The sequence below is a fragment of the Schistocerca cancellata genome, chromosome 3, assembly GCF_023864275.1.
Source record: "Schistocerca cancellata isolate TAMUIC-IGC-003103 chromosome 3, iqSchCanc2.1, whole genome shotgun sequence".
Classification (NCBI taxonomy): domain Eukaryota; kingdom Metazoa; phylum Arthropoda; class Insecta; order Orthoptera; family Acrididae; genus Schistocerca; species Schistocerca cancellata.
In genome coordinates, this window is record NC_064628.1 from 522,076,758 (window position 1) to 522,093,107 (window position 16,350).

Genomic DNA, 16,350 nt, shown 5'->3' on the forward strand with positions numbered 1-16,350 from the left:
GGCACTTTAACACATTCTTTGCAGAGATGATGGTTGCTTTTATCGATAAAGGACCGAAGAGCCCCTAGAGCTGGTCTATTATGTTCTTATGGCATCACTTAAAACACAATCCGTGTTTTTCGATCAGGGTGACGTCAAATGTAGCAGCGTACAGGTATTACAGAGGCCTTCCTTTCGTGAACTGCCCCGTTCATAGACATTTCGATCTTTCTCTTAAAGCGGGGAGATATACACAGCACCGTACTCTAGTTTTTCTACCAGGAAACGTCAGTGTGAAGAATAGATTTGAAAAAGACTTACATAATGTGTAATATATGTCTGTGTAGCTCCTACCGTGTAACCGTTTCATAATTCTCTCGTATTCAGCAACGCTACCGCACTATAGCGAAGGAGGGAGGACGAGGGTTACACGTCCTGTGGACGACGGGGCGAGTTCGAACAGGTCAGGTACGGAGCAGGAAATCGCCATGTCTTTTCTAAGCAACCATCCTAAAAACCCTTAATGTATTTAATGAAATGACGAAAAGCCTAAATCTATACGGTCGTAGGTGGATTCGATCACCCTTCTCCACTGTAAACCCAGTACATCATACCGCTCGGTTACGTATAACGCTTCAACATATCATCCGAACCAAGCTAAGAAGCGGGATAGTAAACTAAAAATGCAACCAAAAAGCTGTACCTGTGATAGTTTGAAAACTGGCCACTTCATAAATCGATATGGGTAATACTTTTGTAACTACGTAAACTATCAGGAAGTAAGAGCCCTCAAATCTCGACAACGCTTCTTGGTTCAAATGGCTCTGAGCACTATGGGACTCAACTGCTGTGGTCATCAGTCCCCTAGAACTTAGAACTACTTAAACCTAACTAACCTAAAGACATCACACACACCCATGCCCGAGGCAGGATTCGAACCTGCGACCGTAGCAGCAGCGCGGCTCCGGACTGGAGCGCCTAGAACCGCACGGCCACCGCGGCCGGCGACAACGCTTCTTGATTTTCATTTTTAGCTCACAGGATCTCTCTGGAACAACAGACGTCGATGCCATTACCATATTTTTAGACGCTCGTCGTAAGAAGCGTAACACAAGGAAGCTGACTCTAAATCTTCTTTGCGAGCTATTGCTCTTTAGCATTTATATTGGAATTCTTGTGAATTTCAGAGTTTCTTCTTATCGAAAAAGCAGTACTGCTCTTGTCCATGCAGAACTTGTCACTTACTAAGTCTAGAAATACGGTGTTAAATTTCTTGCCATCTCATAAAGTGGAATACTTACAGAATCACTGATACTGCGTAATGTGGTCCATAGTTGTGCACATATACATATCTCCGCTCAGGAATTAATAAAAGCTAATTCACAAAACTTAGTTGTTGTTAAACGCTTCACGCTTTCACGACCATTACTCAGTAAGTACACAGACAAAATTACATAATGCCTGATTACGAATAAAAAATAATTTCCGGAAAACCCACTTGGATAAAAATATAAGTCGTTCCGAACTATTCGTGTTATTTATTACGTGATGTGTTCATTACATACCGGAAGTGTACTGATCTTGGAGAAAGTAAGTATGACATAAAAGGCATAAGTCTCATCGTATAAATGTTGATGGCTGTTAAAATTTACGCTCAGCGAGATAAGTATTCGAAGGAAGGATGAAGGTTAGGATCTAATGTCCCGCTGGAGACGAGGCCAAAGTTATAAACTGGTAGTAGATAGTTTCTCTGAGTTAGCAAGTGTTGGTATTGGTTCCATTTACTGACCCCTTTATTCAGGTGATACAGTTGTTGAAATCTATGATAATGATAGAAGCTGAAGAAATTATGTAAAATTTGGGCTACAGCTAGGACTTGAACCAAGTTCTCCTGCTTTCTAACCAGGTGTGTTCTTCTATCTTGTCGTAGATAAAGTAGAGATTCATAATTTAATTATATAAGTTGCAGAACTGTTCAAAGAAATCTGGAGTCTCATTTCAAAGAGGCACCTCACTCATGCAGTCAATCCACCCTCGATATGTTTTTGAAAATACATGTTTATAGTCGGTGGTAGGCATAAAACACCATCTGGACTGATACTAAATGCTTCCTCCCAAAATTATTTTGAGCAATTACTTCAGGAACCTACTCAAAGTGTAATAGTTGCGAAAACAGGCTTAATTTCTTAGAAACAAATAAGTCTAAGCAAATAGGGAGCATCACTGGGGATACAGCGATTAGTGATCACAAAGTCGTTGCAGCGTACTTCTAACAACAACAAACACGCCACCGCCAATTGTGTTTAGCCTGTCCTTTCGGAACAGCGTTAGGTTCTTCGCAAAAATTTCGGCTGAACTTATCTCTGGCTTTAGCCGGCTTTCAGTGCCTATAACGATTTGAGCACCAGTGCTTTCTATTATCGCTTGGAGCTCTGGTACTTTCCCTACACAGCTACGACAATTTACAACTGTTATACCGATGGTTCCTGTACCTACGTTCTTCCTATGCTCGGCCTGGACCCTTTGTGACTGAAGCCCTTAATGTGTTTTCCAGAGACCCTCTAACCTAAAAAAAACCGCCCAGTCCACGCCACACAGCCCCTGCTACACGTGTAGCCGCCTCCTCCGTGTAGTGGACTCCTGACCTATTTAGCAGAACGCGAAACCCAACCACTCTATGGCACAAGTCGAGGAATCTGCAGCCTACACGGTAGCAGAACCGTCTGTGCTTCTGACGCAGGCCCTCCACTCGAGTCTGTTGCAGGTAATTGGCAGATGCGATACGGTGAAAACGCCCCAAGCGCAGACAGCAGCTGGAGTATGCCACCAGGGAAAATCGCTACTTTTTCACCCTACTGGTTTGACAAGGATGGGACTGGTAGCCCCCGTTGTCTTATAGTAGGAACCCTAAATCAAGATGGCCGGATGGAGAGTGGAGCCTTCATCCTCCCGAATTCAAGAGCAGCCTGTTTAAAACAGCACAAAGTCTTTTTGTCCCTGGTATATAATACTGCTTTGTTTACGCATTATTCAAAAAATGGTTCAAATGGCTCTAAACACTATGGGACTTAACATCTAAGGTCATCAGTCCCCTAGAATTACAACTACTTAAACCTAACTAACCTAAGGACAACAAACACATCCATGCCCGAGACAGGATTCAAATCTGCGACTGTAGCAGCAGTGCGGCTCCGGACTGAAGCGCCTAGAACCGCTCGGCCACAGCGGCCGGCTACTCGTTCTTGTAAGGAAGTTATTTCTTAATGTAAAAGGCTAGTTCCACAGTGTTCATTCATTTCTCAACACCAGTCACCGCTCAGTTACACTTACTATACACACATTATTTCATTGTGTAAAAAGCTATCACTACACTGTTCAATCATTTCTCAATCACTATACACAATACATACACTCTCAACTGACACCAGGGCCACGGCGGCGATGTTTGGTTTCCATTTTGTGTCCCGAAACTTCCCATTTGCTTTCCGAAAAACTGAGTCAGCATCCATCCGTAATGAGTGAAATGTTGAGTTCAGAAAACGAATAATGGCCCGGATTCGATTCCTGACCGGGTGGAGATTTTCTCCGCTCCTGGACTGGTGTTGTGTTGTCCTCGTCATCCATTTCATCCTCATCACCTGCGCGCAAGTCGCCCAATGTGGCATCGGCTGAAATAAGACTCGCACTCGGCAGCCGAACTTCCCCTCCCAGCGCTCATTTCTTTTTTTGGTGTTAATATTGGTACCTTCACACTGAAAACCAACTATAAAAAAAAGAAAAAACAAAAGAATGTAAGTCTGGCGAACTCGCAGCTATTGTGAGTTCGGAAAACTTACATTGCAAAATGTTTACAACAGTTTCAAACTCCTGTAAACACATACATTCGGCATTTTTATTGTTATTATTATAGAAAATAAACTGGATTCTGACTGTGAATATGCATCACGAAAATCAATCCACTAAAAGACGCGTGTGGTCCATAATGTTTTTGTTACAGAGAAAAGCTATACAGGCAATGTTTCAAGAATTTTGTCAAAGTGAGTTGTGGGTATTTCGACGAACTCTTGAAGCTAGTAGCTACGCATATTATTCCACGGCAAGACGCACATTTTAGAGCTGCTGTATCACGATCAGAACCACTTACTGTAAACCTTCGACATTTGGCAACAGGTGATAGTTATACGAGGTTAATGCACTCTCATCGAATATTAGTGTAACTGTGCCTAGAGTGTGCTGGGTTATCGTGAATATGCTCAAGTATTTTGTAAATGGAAGTACTCGGGAACCGGCATTGTATAATTTCAAGAGAGAAACAAATCAGATGACATGGCAATGCGCATACGCTCATCATTCAACTCGCCGTGTTTTTGCTGACTGATCACAAACTACAAATTCCGGACAAAACTTATCTCGACTACTTTTTTAAACTCCCGATTTCAAACAACTGTTGACAACAGTTAAAAACTAAGTCAGGCTTAGAGTTGAAAACAGTTGTCAGCTGAGTTTGTCGGAGATGGTTTACGGTCCAAGGGTGCTTTAGGAACACGAACGCCGCAGTCAGCTTCAACTGTGTGACAGCCTACAGCAAGAACAGTGTCATCAGCCTTCCACTGCGTCCCGTTATGCCAATATTCCGTTGCGCGTGGCAATCGCCTGATGTCAGGCGCTCCGCATAATGAATGTTATCGCATTGGCAGGACGAACGGTAGCAGATTTGTTGACCGAGATAACCTGATCCGATTCCCATCTGGCTCACAAACGCGCCTCAGAGAGAGCGCGGTCAGAGCTGCGTAGGCCGCAGTTTGTCTGGGGCTTAGCGCGCAGATGTTAGCACGGGGCTGCTAACGTGTGCCCAGCACCAAACAGCCAGTCGATACCAGGGTATCGAGCATCTGCTCTTTCTGCCGACAGCGCGTCTGCCACGAGGGTACCGCCCGCCGGCCTTTGCCTCTGTTCGGTATGCAGGCGGCGGATCTAGCGAGAGGTTCGTGTAGATCGTGATCTCCACCACCGTCTCCACTCTTCCAAATAACATTTTACTAAACGTCTGTATCTTTTTACCTATCACCGCTGAAGAAAACTCCAAGACCATTACTCCTGAGTACAGCCAGATATTAGCTAGTGCTTCCACCCACCCCGCACCCCATCCTACCACCCCTCCCTGCGACATCATCACCATTAGTGTCTAACTAAAATTCAGAATGAAAAATAATTTTCTTTGTATTTTTAAAATTAAGAAAGGTCACACTCTGCAACCCCATTTAAACAACAAAAAACTTGTGCACTATGCTTAGGTGTACTGCTTGTAAATGACGTGTTGCTGTACTTGCTACTTCTGAACTGGAAGAAATTAAAAGATTTAACGTTGCGAATGGTTTGTGTCTGACCACTGCCACTAATAATAATACTATGTAGACCCTACAGTAGTGTAGTAGCCATTGCATAATTACTGTTGTGTTATGCTGCGAATTAGTTCGTTTACTGTTGCGAAGTGAATAATGAAACAACGTTTTCTGGTCTACTGCAGTAACTATTTGCAACTCGGAGAACACATTGTCTTGCGACATTTAAGCATACGTGATGAAAACGTCTCAGTTTTACTGTCACAGATGCATGGTAACAAAGTATAGGTTGGGCGAGAAGTCCTCGTACCCCCTAGTATCGAATACTAATTGATCTGATTTGTTTTGGCTCAAGTATTTACTTACATATTAAGTGTCCAATACACCGGTATGTTCCCCATCATGCTATAAACACATTTCCGCATGCGTCCATGTTCTTCTTGACATATTTTAAGCATGTCCGATATTAAAGTGCAAAATGCATCCTCAACTGTATTGCGCAGTTCGTTTGTAGCATAACGGTGTGGAGATACATGCGCCTTAATGATTCCCCATTTGGAGTCGTTAAGTGTGGTGAGGTCAGGACTTCTTGGTGGCCATTTCAAGGGAGCTGGTGTTGCTGATGAATAGATACCGGATTATTTGCATTTGCATGTTGTATATGCATTTGCATATTTGACTCCTTTTCACCAGTTATTGCATTTTTTTACTACAATCTAGTGACGATGCTTATTTTCGCTCTATGTTTTCGATATTTTAAAAATTTAGACAGGCGGTCTCTAGCTCGATCTAGTTTTGATGTCCCACAGATTGACCGCGACCTAGAACTGCGTGCAATCGCTAACCGAGAGGTCACTGCCCAGCGAAATCATTACAGAACAGGAACAGGCAGACAGAGTCAATGCTCCTGCGTCCTCGACCCCGGTTAATTCCCTCCGCTGTCATATCGTACGTGCCGGCAGCAATTAAATTAAACTACGCAAGCTTTTAGTCGCACGTCCATTGTTTCAGTTTAGCTTTCTATTTACTTATACACAGTTGAACGTGTTTACGACGTGTAGTGTGTAAGGTGTCGTGCGCCATGCCGACCGAAAAAAGGACCATCCTGGAATATTTACGTATGACGGAATTTTTTTTTATATCATGAGTTTGCGAGAAAAACGTTTCGTACAAAAAAAAAAGTTTCAAATAGCCCAGCCTCTCAAGATAAGTAAGTGTTCATATCGCAGCACTGCAGAAGAAAGGACCACGACAACAACTTCCGACAGCAGTAAATTACAGTAGCAGGGATTTGTCCAAAAGTAGCCATAAAAGTCCGTTTAACATGGATCTCGTATATGAAGCATTCATTGCAAGCAACATTCCTCTTCACAGACTTACAAACCCTATCCTCAAAGGCATTCTGCCTAAAAATTGCTAAAATCAAAATATACCATATGAATCAACATTACGTAAAAATTACGTACCGACAATTTACGTAAATGTTCTGGAAGAAAGGCGCAGTGAACTAAAGCAGAGCATTATCTGGATTTCAATTGACGAAACTACAGACACTTGCGGCGGTTACAGTGTAGATTTAATTGTTGGTGCTTTAAAAGAAGAGCCTTCTTCTTCCTAGTTAGCGGCCTGCAAAGAACTTGAAAAAGTAAATCATTCTATGATCGTCAGATTTGTGAATGAGGGCATTAAAAAATATTTCCAGAATCTTCTGCAGATGAAAGGGTGTTTGTGTTTATTTCAGATGCTACTGCCTATATGATCAAAACAGGAAAAGCCCTCCGACTATTTTATCCCAGTTTGATTCATGTGACGTTCTTTGCTCATGGAGTACATCGCCTTGCTGAAGAAGCGTGCGAAATATGTGAAATCTTATGGGACTTAACTGCTAAGGTCATCAGTCCCTAAGCTTATACACTACTTAACCTAAAGTATCCTAAGGACAAACATACACATCCATGCCCGAGGGAGGACTCGAACCTTCGCCGGGACCAGGCTGAAGAAGTACGTTCCACGTTTGTGAATATAAATAAACTGATTTCATCCACAAAGAAAGTGTTTCTAAAGGCTCCTGGTTGCATCAAGACCTACAAGAAAAACTAACAAATGTGCCTTTACATCCGGAACCAGTGGTAACTCGTTGGGGTACGTGGGTCGAAGCTGTGTTGTTTTACAGTGAACATTTCGAGGCCACTAGAGGGGTTGTAAACGACTTCGATAGTGCAGAGGCTTTGCTGTAATTAGCACTGCAAGTATTAAAAAGCTTGAAACCTAAGATTCGCATTGAATGAGTCAATTCAGTTAACGAATAAAATTATTCTAGTGAGCTCCTCATTGCCAGAGGTATTCCCAAGAAAAACTTGAAGAAAAGTTTGAAAACATTTTAAACAATAATCCAGGCTTTGAGTGCCAAATTGATAGTTTTATTAATGGAACGGGTGAATTTTTACCAGAAACAGTAAGTACCAACATAGCACCCAAATCCAAATACTGCCCAGTTACCTCACTTGATGTAGGACGATCCTTTTCTGCTTATAAAAATGTTTTGAGTGGTCGAAGACACAATCTTACTACCAAACAATTGGAACAGTACTTAGTCATTTATATTTACAAAAGTAGAAAAATGTAAAATAAATTGTAAATGATGCTTTGGTCCAATATATTAAGTAAAAGTTAATGCTGTACAAAAAAAATTCATGATTGTGTTTTTTAAATAAAATATTACAGATTTTTTCAGCGTGCCCCCTGCTCTCTCGAAGTTGGTCCTGTACATATCGATTGTTTATCTGCGACTCACTCGCATCGCATCCGCTTGTTACCGACAACAATAGCAAAGAAGGAGCAATTCTTGAAACACGGTATGCGTCCCCATATTGTAAATTTTCAGAAAATAATCCCAGAAAGGCCCCCTTCCTAACCTCTGCCAGAAAGTATTCAGAAAATATCAGCGCTCTAAATGTACCGATTTTTCGCGTGGCCGGAGCTCTTCCTCGTAACTGATATGCTCAGGTTCGACTTTGGCATACAATGCACGCAGTAATTACCATTTTTTTATTATTTGATCTTGCATATTTCGACACATTTCATTCATTTTAACCATTTTTCATGCATATTTGCAAGCATATTTTAAGGTTTTTATGCAAAACTTCACGGGAGCTTCTGTGAAGTTTGGAAGGTAGGAGACGAGGTACTGGCGGAAATAAAGTTGTGAGGACGGGGCGTGAGTCATACTTGGATAGCTCAGATGGTAGAGCACTTGCCCACGAAAGGCAAAGGTCCCGACTTCGAGTCTCGGTCACGCACACAGTTTTAATCTGCCAGGAAGGTTCACGAAGTTCAAAGGCTGCAGTAGAAATAATATTATACTCTAGCTCACTAACAGCACATTTGGGACTCAACCAAATGTTCTGCGTACGTCTGCTCTATCTCTATGTTTCTTCGCGACAGAATCTGCTGCACCAGTCGCAGAACTCAGCACACCAGGCACGTTGACACCGCTCTTAACGAGACAAGCCGCATTATAATTGGTTGCCTACGACCAACTCCAGTTGACAAAACCTACCATCTTCTAGACATAGCACCCCCGGATATCAGACGAAGAACAGCGACAGAAATTGAGAAGAAAAAACAGGAAAACGATTACAGGCACCCCATGTTTGGAAGTGGAACCTCATGTCCTAGGCCAAAGTCGAGAAAGAGCTTTCTCCGAACAACATTATTTCATCACATTCCGCTCGCCAAATAGAGCTGTGGCGAAACAAAAGAACTGGAAGTAACAAACAAAACCTAAAGGAAGAACGCGCTTCTGGTTTCCAACTACCTTACCATATGTGGAAGACTTTGGACAGACTGCGAACTGGAGTGCAAACAAAACTCAAAGCGATGGGACAGCATTACTGGAGATGCAAGCTGCGAATGTAGAGAACTTAAAGATAGTGAACACCTCCTATTCTACCGAAGTTGCCTGTAGGCTGCACGCGAGCGGAGTGTGATGTAATGGCGTCAGTTGTTAGGAGAAACCTCTTTCCCGACTTCAGCCTAGGATATGAAGTTTTTTCTGTTGTAGTGTTAGAGCAGTGACTAATACACAAATCGGAAACATCACGAACCAACCAACCGTGTCACGTGAATTTTTTATCCGTAGTGTTAATACGTATTCTATTTTTTTGGGAGTCATGGCTGGAAACGACATTATAATCACCTGGCCAACTTATAAGCTCGTAATATTTCCAGTCGCATAACTATATATATATATATATATATATATATATATATATATATATATATATATATATATATATATATGATTTAGTAGGTAACGACTTAAGCCTGCTCGACAGAACCGTTCCTTTAGGTATCAGGAAGACCAACGCTCTATATCTTTGCCAACAAGACAGTCAGATCTCTCCACTTTTACAGAAAAGTATAGCTGTTCTTTACATTCTAGAATTTACCAGCATGGATACAATGACTGTCATGGAATTTTCCGTACTCTTAACACTATCAGAAACCTCTGGGAAGGTGAGCTTTTGCCAGCCAAAGTTGCAAGCGCTTCCCAAGCATCATTAGTTCTAAAGCAGGCATCCGAGTCCAGTAATTCGGATGTCGAATCGATTTCCACGTTCGGTCACACGATCTTCCGTTCATAACTTCTAATTCTGATTGTATTTGCAATCCATAAGTAAACTCCTAGCCCAGTTACATTATTTTGTGTGTGCTGTGACGAGGATGCCCCAGGAGCAGATGAGGGCGCGGGAATGGATCCAGCACCGACAGGCAACATGCATGTGTGTTTTTGGTATACATGTTGTTACTCTGCACGCCAAAACTCATATTAAGGGAGGAGATCTAGCGGCGTGTATAATTTTTTTTTTAGTATCAGCCCCGACATCTACAAAAAAAAAGCTAATTGCCACTCCCGAACAAAACAGTACAGTCCAATCCCAACAACTGTGTGGATGAATGTGGTAATGTTACCCTAGCATGGAGGGTCATCATAATTTATGGAAGGCTTTGATACAATTTTGAATAGAACTAAGACTTGTATTTTGACAAAATAATACAACTAATCTAGACTTTGGCACTCAATCCTTACCTTGCACATTTACGCCTTCTCTATAGTAGTAGTAGCAAATGTCTCAGAATAAATTATTTTACACGGGTACATGAACAGCATGAGTAGCACCCCCGTTAAAAGTTAAATAATTAAAATTACAGATACAAATATAACAGTCTGCAATAGATCACCACCTGCGAAGCACAGTTTAGTCACATGCAGTATCTGCTTTATGAACTGTGGTGTGGAGTCGACCTAAAATATTATTTCATCAGTTTTTAATAAAAGTGTGGCGCTTATGAGACATTTTTTTAACGTTGACCGGTTCCACTTTATAACAACAGTGTGTCTGTTTATTTAATAAATAATAACCCATATTCAACATGAAAACCATAGGACGGTGACATGCGCTCATTAGCTGACATAATTATACCATGTGATCCTGATAAATCAGCAGTGCTGGACCTAACCCTCTGCACAGCAGCGATACGGCACAGACCATATCGCTGGCCACCTCCCCCTCCCCCACAAAGTGTGTTAATTCTCCTCCAAACAGACAATCGTCTGTGTGTCGAACACTGCAGATTTGCCACCAATGACACTGTTGGAGAGAAAAACCGAAATAAGTGGTTAAAATTATGATATATATAAATTAAAAAATTTAGAAAAACGCTGAGCAATAGTATTAGTTGTTAATCTAAGTCGCGTAGATAAAATACACTCCTGGAAATGGAAAAAAGAACACATTGACACCGGTGTGTCAGACCCACCATACTTGCTCCGGACACTGCGAGAGGGCTGTACAAGCAATGATCACACGCACGGCACAGCGGACACACCAGGAACCGCGGTGTTGGCCGTCGAATGGCGCTAGCTGCGCAGCATTTGTGCACCGCCGCCGTCAGTGTCAGCCAGTTTGCCGTGGCATACGGAGCTCCATCGCAGTCTTTAACACTGGTAGCATGCCGCGACAGCGTGGACGTGAACCGTATGTGCAGTTGACGGACTTTGAGCGAGGGCGTATAGTGGGCATGCGGGAGGCCGGGTGGACGTACCGCCGAATTGCTCAACACGTGGGGCGTGAGGTCTCCACAGTACATCGATGTTGTCGCCAGTGGTCGGCGGAAGGTGCACGTGCCCGTCGAACTGGGACCGGACCGCAGCGACGCTCGAATGCACACCAAGACCGTAGGATCCTACGCAGTGCCGTAGGGGACCGCACCGCCACTTCCCAGCAAATTAGGGACACTGTTGCTCCTGGGGTATCGGCGAGGACCATTCGCAACCGTCTCCATGAAGCTGGGCTACAGTCCCGCACACCGTTAGGCCGTCTTCCGCTCACGCCCCAACATCGTGCAGCCCGCCTCCAGTGGTGTCGCGACAGGCGTGAATGGAGGGACGAATGGAGACGTGTCGTCTTCAGCGATGAGAGTCGCTTCTGCCTTGGTGCCAATGATGGTCGTATGCGTGTTTGGCGCCGTGCACGTGAGCGCCACAATCAGGACTGCATACGACCGAGGCACACAGGGCCAACACCCAGCATCATGGTGTAGGGAGCGATCTCCTACACTGGCCGTACACCACTGGTGATCGTCGAGGGGACACTGAATAGTGCACGGTACATCCAAACCGTCATCGAACCCATCGTTCTACCATTCCTAGACCGGCAAGGGAACTTGCTGTTCCAACAGGACAATGCACGTCCGCATGTATCCCGTGCCACCCAACGTGCTCTAGAAGGTGTAAGTCAACTACCCTGGCCAGCAAGATCTCCGGATCTGTCCCCCATTGAGCATGTTTGGGACTGGATGAAGCGTCGTCTCACGCGGTCTGCACGTCCAGCACGAACGCTGGTCCAACTGAGGCGCCAGGTGGAAATGGCATGGCAAGCCGTTCCACAGGACTACATCCAGCATCTCTACGATCGTCTCCATGGGAGAATAGCAGCCTGCATTGCTGCGAAAGGTGGATATACACTGTACTAGTGCCGACATTGTGCATGCTCTGTTGCCTGTGTCTATGTGCCTGTCCCTTCCTGGGACAATGAATTCACGGTGTTCTTATTTCAATTTCCAGGAGTGTATATGCTTCCTGTGCTGTGCACAGAGTCCTTTTAACCTCTATAATCACACTCCTCGTGATTTCCTCTGCAATAGCGTCAATATGTGGTACACGTGTATCACTTTTTGTATATGGAATAACGCCACTTTACACTGCATCCAAATACGAGGGTGAGTCAAACGAAAACCTTAAATTTGTAATAACAAATCGAAATTTCGCGCCGTTATCTTGTAAGTTGGTAATCGTGCTACAAACAGCGTGCAGAATGGCCTGTATGTGGCAGCATAGTGCAGATGCACACATACCGTCGCAGTATCAGTATAAAGATGGCCGCCCCACTTGCGATTTGCACCAGGGAAGAACAGCGTTCTGATATTCGGTTTTTGCGTAGTGAAGGTGTGAAACATATTGAAATTCATCGACGAATAAAGATTCAGTACGGTGACGCATGTTCGTCATAGCAGCAAGTCTATGAATGGAGTAAGAAGTTCGCAAATGGTGTGACTTCAGTGGAAGATGCTCCTCGTCCAGGTCAGGTACAACGAGTTGTGACTCCACAGAACATTGCAGCAGTTGAAGCCATAGTGAAGGAAAACCGCCGAGTGACGCTGAATGACATGGCAGCATGATTACAGATGAGCCATGGGTCAGCACACCACATTGTGCATGATGTGCTCCAGTTTCACAAAGTGTCTGAAAGATGGGTGCCACGGCAGCTGACTCCTGTAATGAGAGAACGACGTGTTGATGCTTGTGAAGGACTTCTTTGGCGCTTTGAACGAGAAGGTGATGGCTTCCTTGCAAGAACCGTTACTGGGGACGAAACCTGGCTTCACTTCCACCAACCGGAAACGAAGAGAGCGAGCAAGGAATGGCGCCATTTCTCATCACCAAAACCAAAGCAGTTTCGAACAGAACCATCAACAGAGAAGGTTATGCTGACTCTCTTTTGAGACGTAAAATGTGTCTTTTGGAGCATTACATGCCTAGAGGGACTACTGTCACCAGTGCATCATACACAGTTCTCCTAAAAAATCATCTGCGGCCTGCAATCAAATCAAAGCGACGTGGATTGCTTTCGCCAGGTGTCCTCTTGCAACATGACAATGCAAGGCCCCACACTGCCTGTACAACAGTTGCAACAATCACAGACCTGCACTTTGAGTGTCTTCCTGTACAACAGTTGCAACAATCACACACCTTCATTCTGAGTGTCTTCCACATCCACCATACTCACCAGACCTTGCCCCAAATGATTTCCATATGTTTGGGCCACTCAAAGAAGCAATGTTAGGAAAGAAGTTCCGTTCTGATGAAGAGGAACGCCACGTGGTGCCTGAGTGGTGGCGCGGACTACCAAAAGAATTTTTTAAAGGAATTTATGCACTTTGCAAGCGCTGGAGGACTTGCATTGAGCATGGGGGAGATTATGTTGAAAAGTGATACAGCTTTGTACCATTTCAGCACAATAAATAATATTTTAAAAAATATTTAAGGTTTTCATTTGACTCACCCTCGTATTTTATGATTCTAGTAGATGCGTATGACTTGCAGCTCGCATGTGTTGTGAGAGAAACCACAGCATTCAGAATCCAAATATAGGGTATCTTGCAATCGCACTCCTCAGTAATAAAACGACTCGAGGTAAGAGGTCCTGGCGCATGTCAGCAACTTGTTTACACCCTGTATTCTTATGTGTAGAACTACCAGTTTAGCGATAAATGGAGGCTGAAGTATGGCGCGCTATTCTGGGAATGAGATCTCTTGCTTCCCTGCACTCCATTGTCTGAATAAAGGTGCTGAGAAGTCCGCTGAGAAGAACTGTACACAGTTAATGTGGCACTGATTAGCAGGACACTTTCAGCACAAGAAATACACCCCCCACCCCCCAGGGGGCTCGTCACTCTTTACCTGGTTCATGCTTGGCTACCACATGGCCCCTGCCTTTGCAGCATCTTTTTCCTTCTGTGCTATATGTCTATCCTCTTGCTATTCTTTTTCCCTTCCCTTTGGGAACATGTCTGGGGTGTTATTGGGAATGTTCTGCTTTGTCTGTCAGTGACTTGAGAACAGTCTAACCATTGTCTTTTGTTCCCTTTTCCTTTCTTTGTTCCCCTTCTCCTCTCGTTCCTCCGCTTTGACGTTTGAGGTTCCTCTTTTCCTTCTTCCTCCCTATGCGCTCCTGATGGCCGGGCCACGCTTCTGACGCTTAACAGGTCACTGTATAACACGTAATTCCCAGCCTCAGGTCAACAGGTAGGGTTCGCACGTACCTCCTGGTACAGGCCAGACCCAGGAAGAGGCGATTTCCTGAGCTGCTACCTTCCCAAATTGCCGATTGGTCCCTCTGTCAGGTGTTCAGGAGATGTGATCTGAGGTGTGAACAATCACCTAAGGTGAGTGCACACCTTTGTGAAGGCGGCCCCCAGTTGGAAGGAGCGCACCATCGGAGACACTGGCAATCATGCAATGAGCCAATCATCTTCTCAATCAACGAAACGTAAACGGAATGAGGCTAACGATTCAAATACCATTCAAGCAGCACCACAGTTCCTCGTGGTTTCACTTACTGAAGACAATCAGTCCTTTGCAATGGTAAATCTGTTCATTATTCAGGAAGGTATTGATGCCATTGCCGGCCCTATCAAATCCTGCTCTCGTTTACGGAATGGCGCTTTGAATCCTTTTCTTGTTTACGGAATGGCAGTTTGCTTTTGGAGACTACTTCTGATTCTCAAGCACAATAAGTGCTTGCTGCCTCGCTTCTCCATGGCTATCCTAATCGTGTCGATGCCGATAGAACTCTGAATTCTTCCCAAATTCATCTTGAATTCTGAGACCGAAATCCAGTCTTACCTCTCTGATCAGGGTGCTATTGCCAACCATCGGGTGATGAAAAAGGTAGATTCCTCATTAGTGCCAACCCACACTCTTTTTCTCACCTTTGATAGATTGGTGCTTCGACACCCAGCCAAATGTCTAACCTGTGGTAGGGGTGCGTATGAGGGCGATTGTCTGCCTCCTCCCTGCTGTATCAACTTTAATGGAGGCCACGCCGCCTCCTCTCGGGATTGTGCCATGTATCTTGCTGAGTGGGCTGTCCAAGAGATCCGTGTAAAGGAAAAAGTGCCTTACTCAGCTGTTCGCAAGTAATTGGCTAGTCGCAAACAATGCGTTCTCCCGTCTGGCACTTATAGTTCCGTTATTGTTACCTCTCTCCATGAAGAACATGGCCACACAGACATGCAACCTCAGATTCACTTTTGAGGTTGTGAGATCAGCCAGTGTCAAGGTAGCATAGCTATCCCCCCATCCAAATGTGCAACAAGCCATCAAACTCTCGCCTCAAGGGGCGTAGCCACCAGCTACACAACCAGGAGGCTGGAAAGAAATGGTTCAAATGGCTCTGAGCACTATGGGACTCAACTGCTGTGGTCATAAGTCCCCTAGAACTTAGAACTACTTAAACCTAACTAACCTAAGGACAGCACACACATCCATGCCCGAGGCAGGATTCGAACCTGCGACCGTAGCGGTCGTGCGGTTCCAGACTGTAGCGCCTTTAACCGCTCGGCCACTCCGGCCGGCAGGCTGGAAAGGACAGAAGGAGTACTCCCATGAAAACTTCCTACGTCCCTCCAGCCAAACAACACCTGAGTCTTGCTCTGCTAACGGAAAGGCTCAAAGAAGTCCAACAAAGGCAAACAGTGTTCTCCTTTGCCAACTCGAAGGCCCTCTTTGAAAGTGCTGGCACATGATACCTTAGCCTGGCTGGCCTCCATGTCGCCGTGCGCACCACCAACCATTTTTCTGCATTGTACTCCACAGACTGACAGCACAAGCAAGCCGATGCTTCTGTGGACGTCATTGAGCAGGATCCTCCCGCTTCTGTGCCCTATAGCAGCGAGTCTTCGC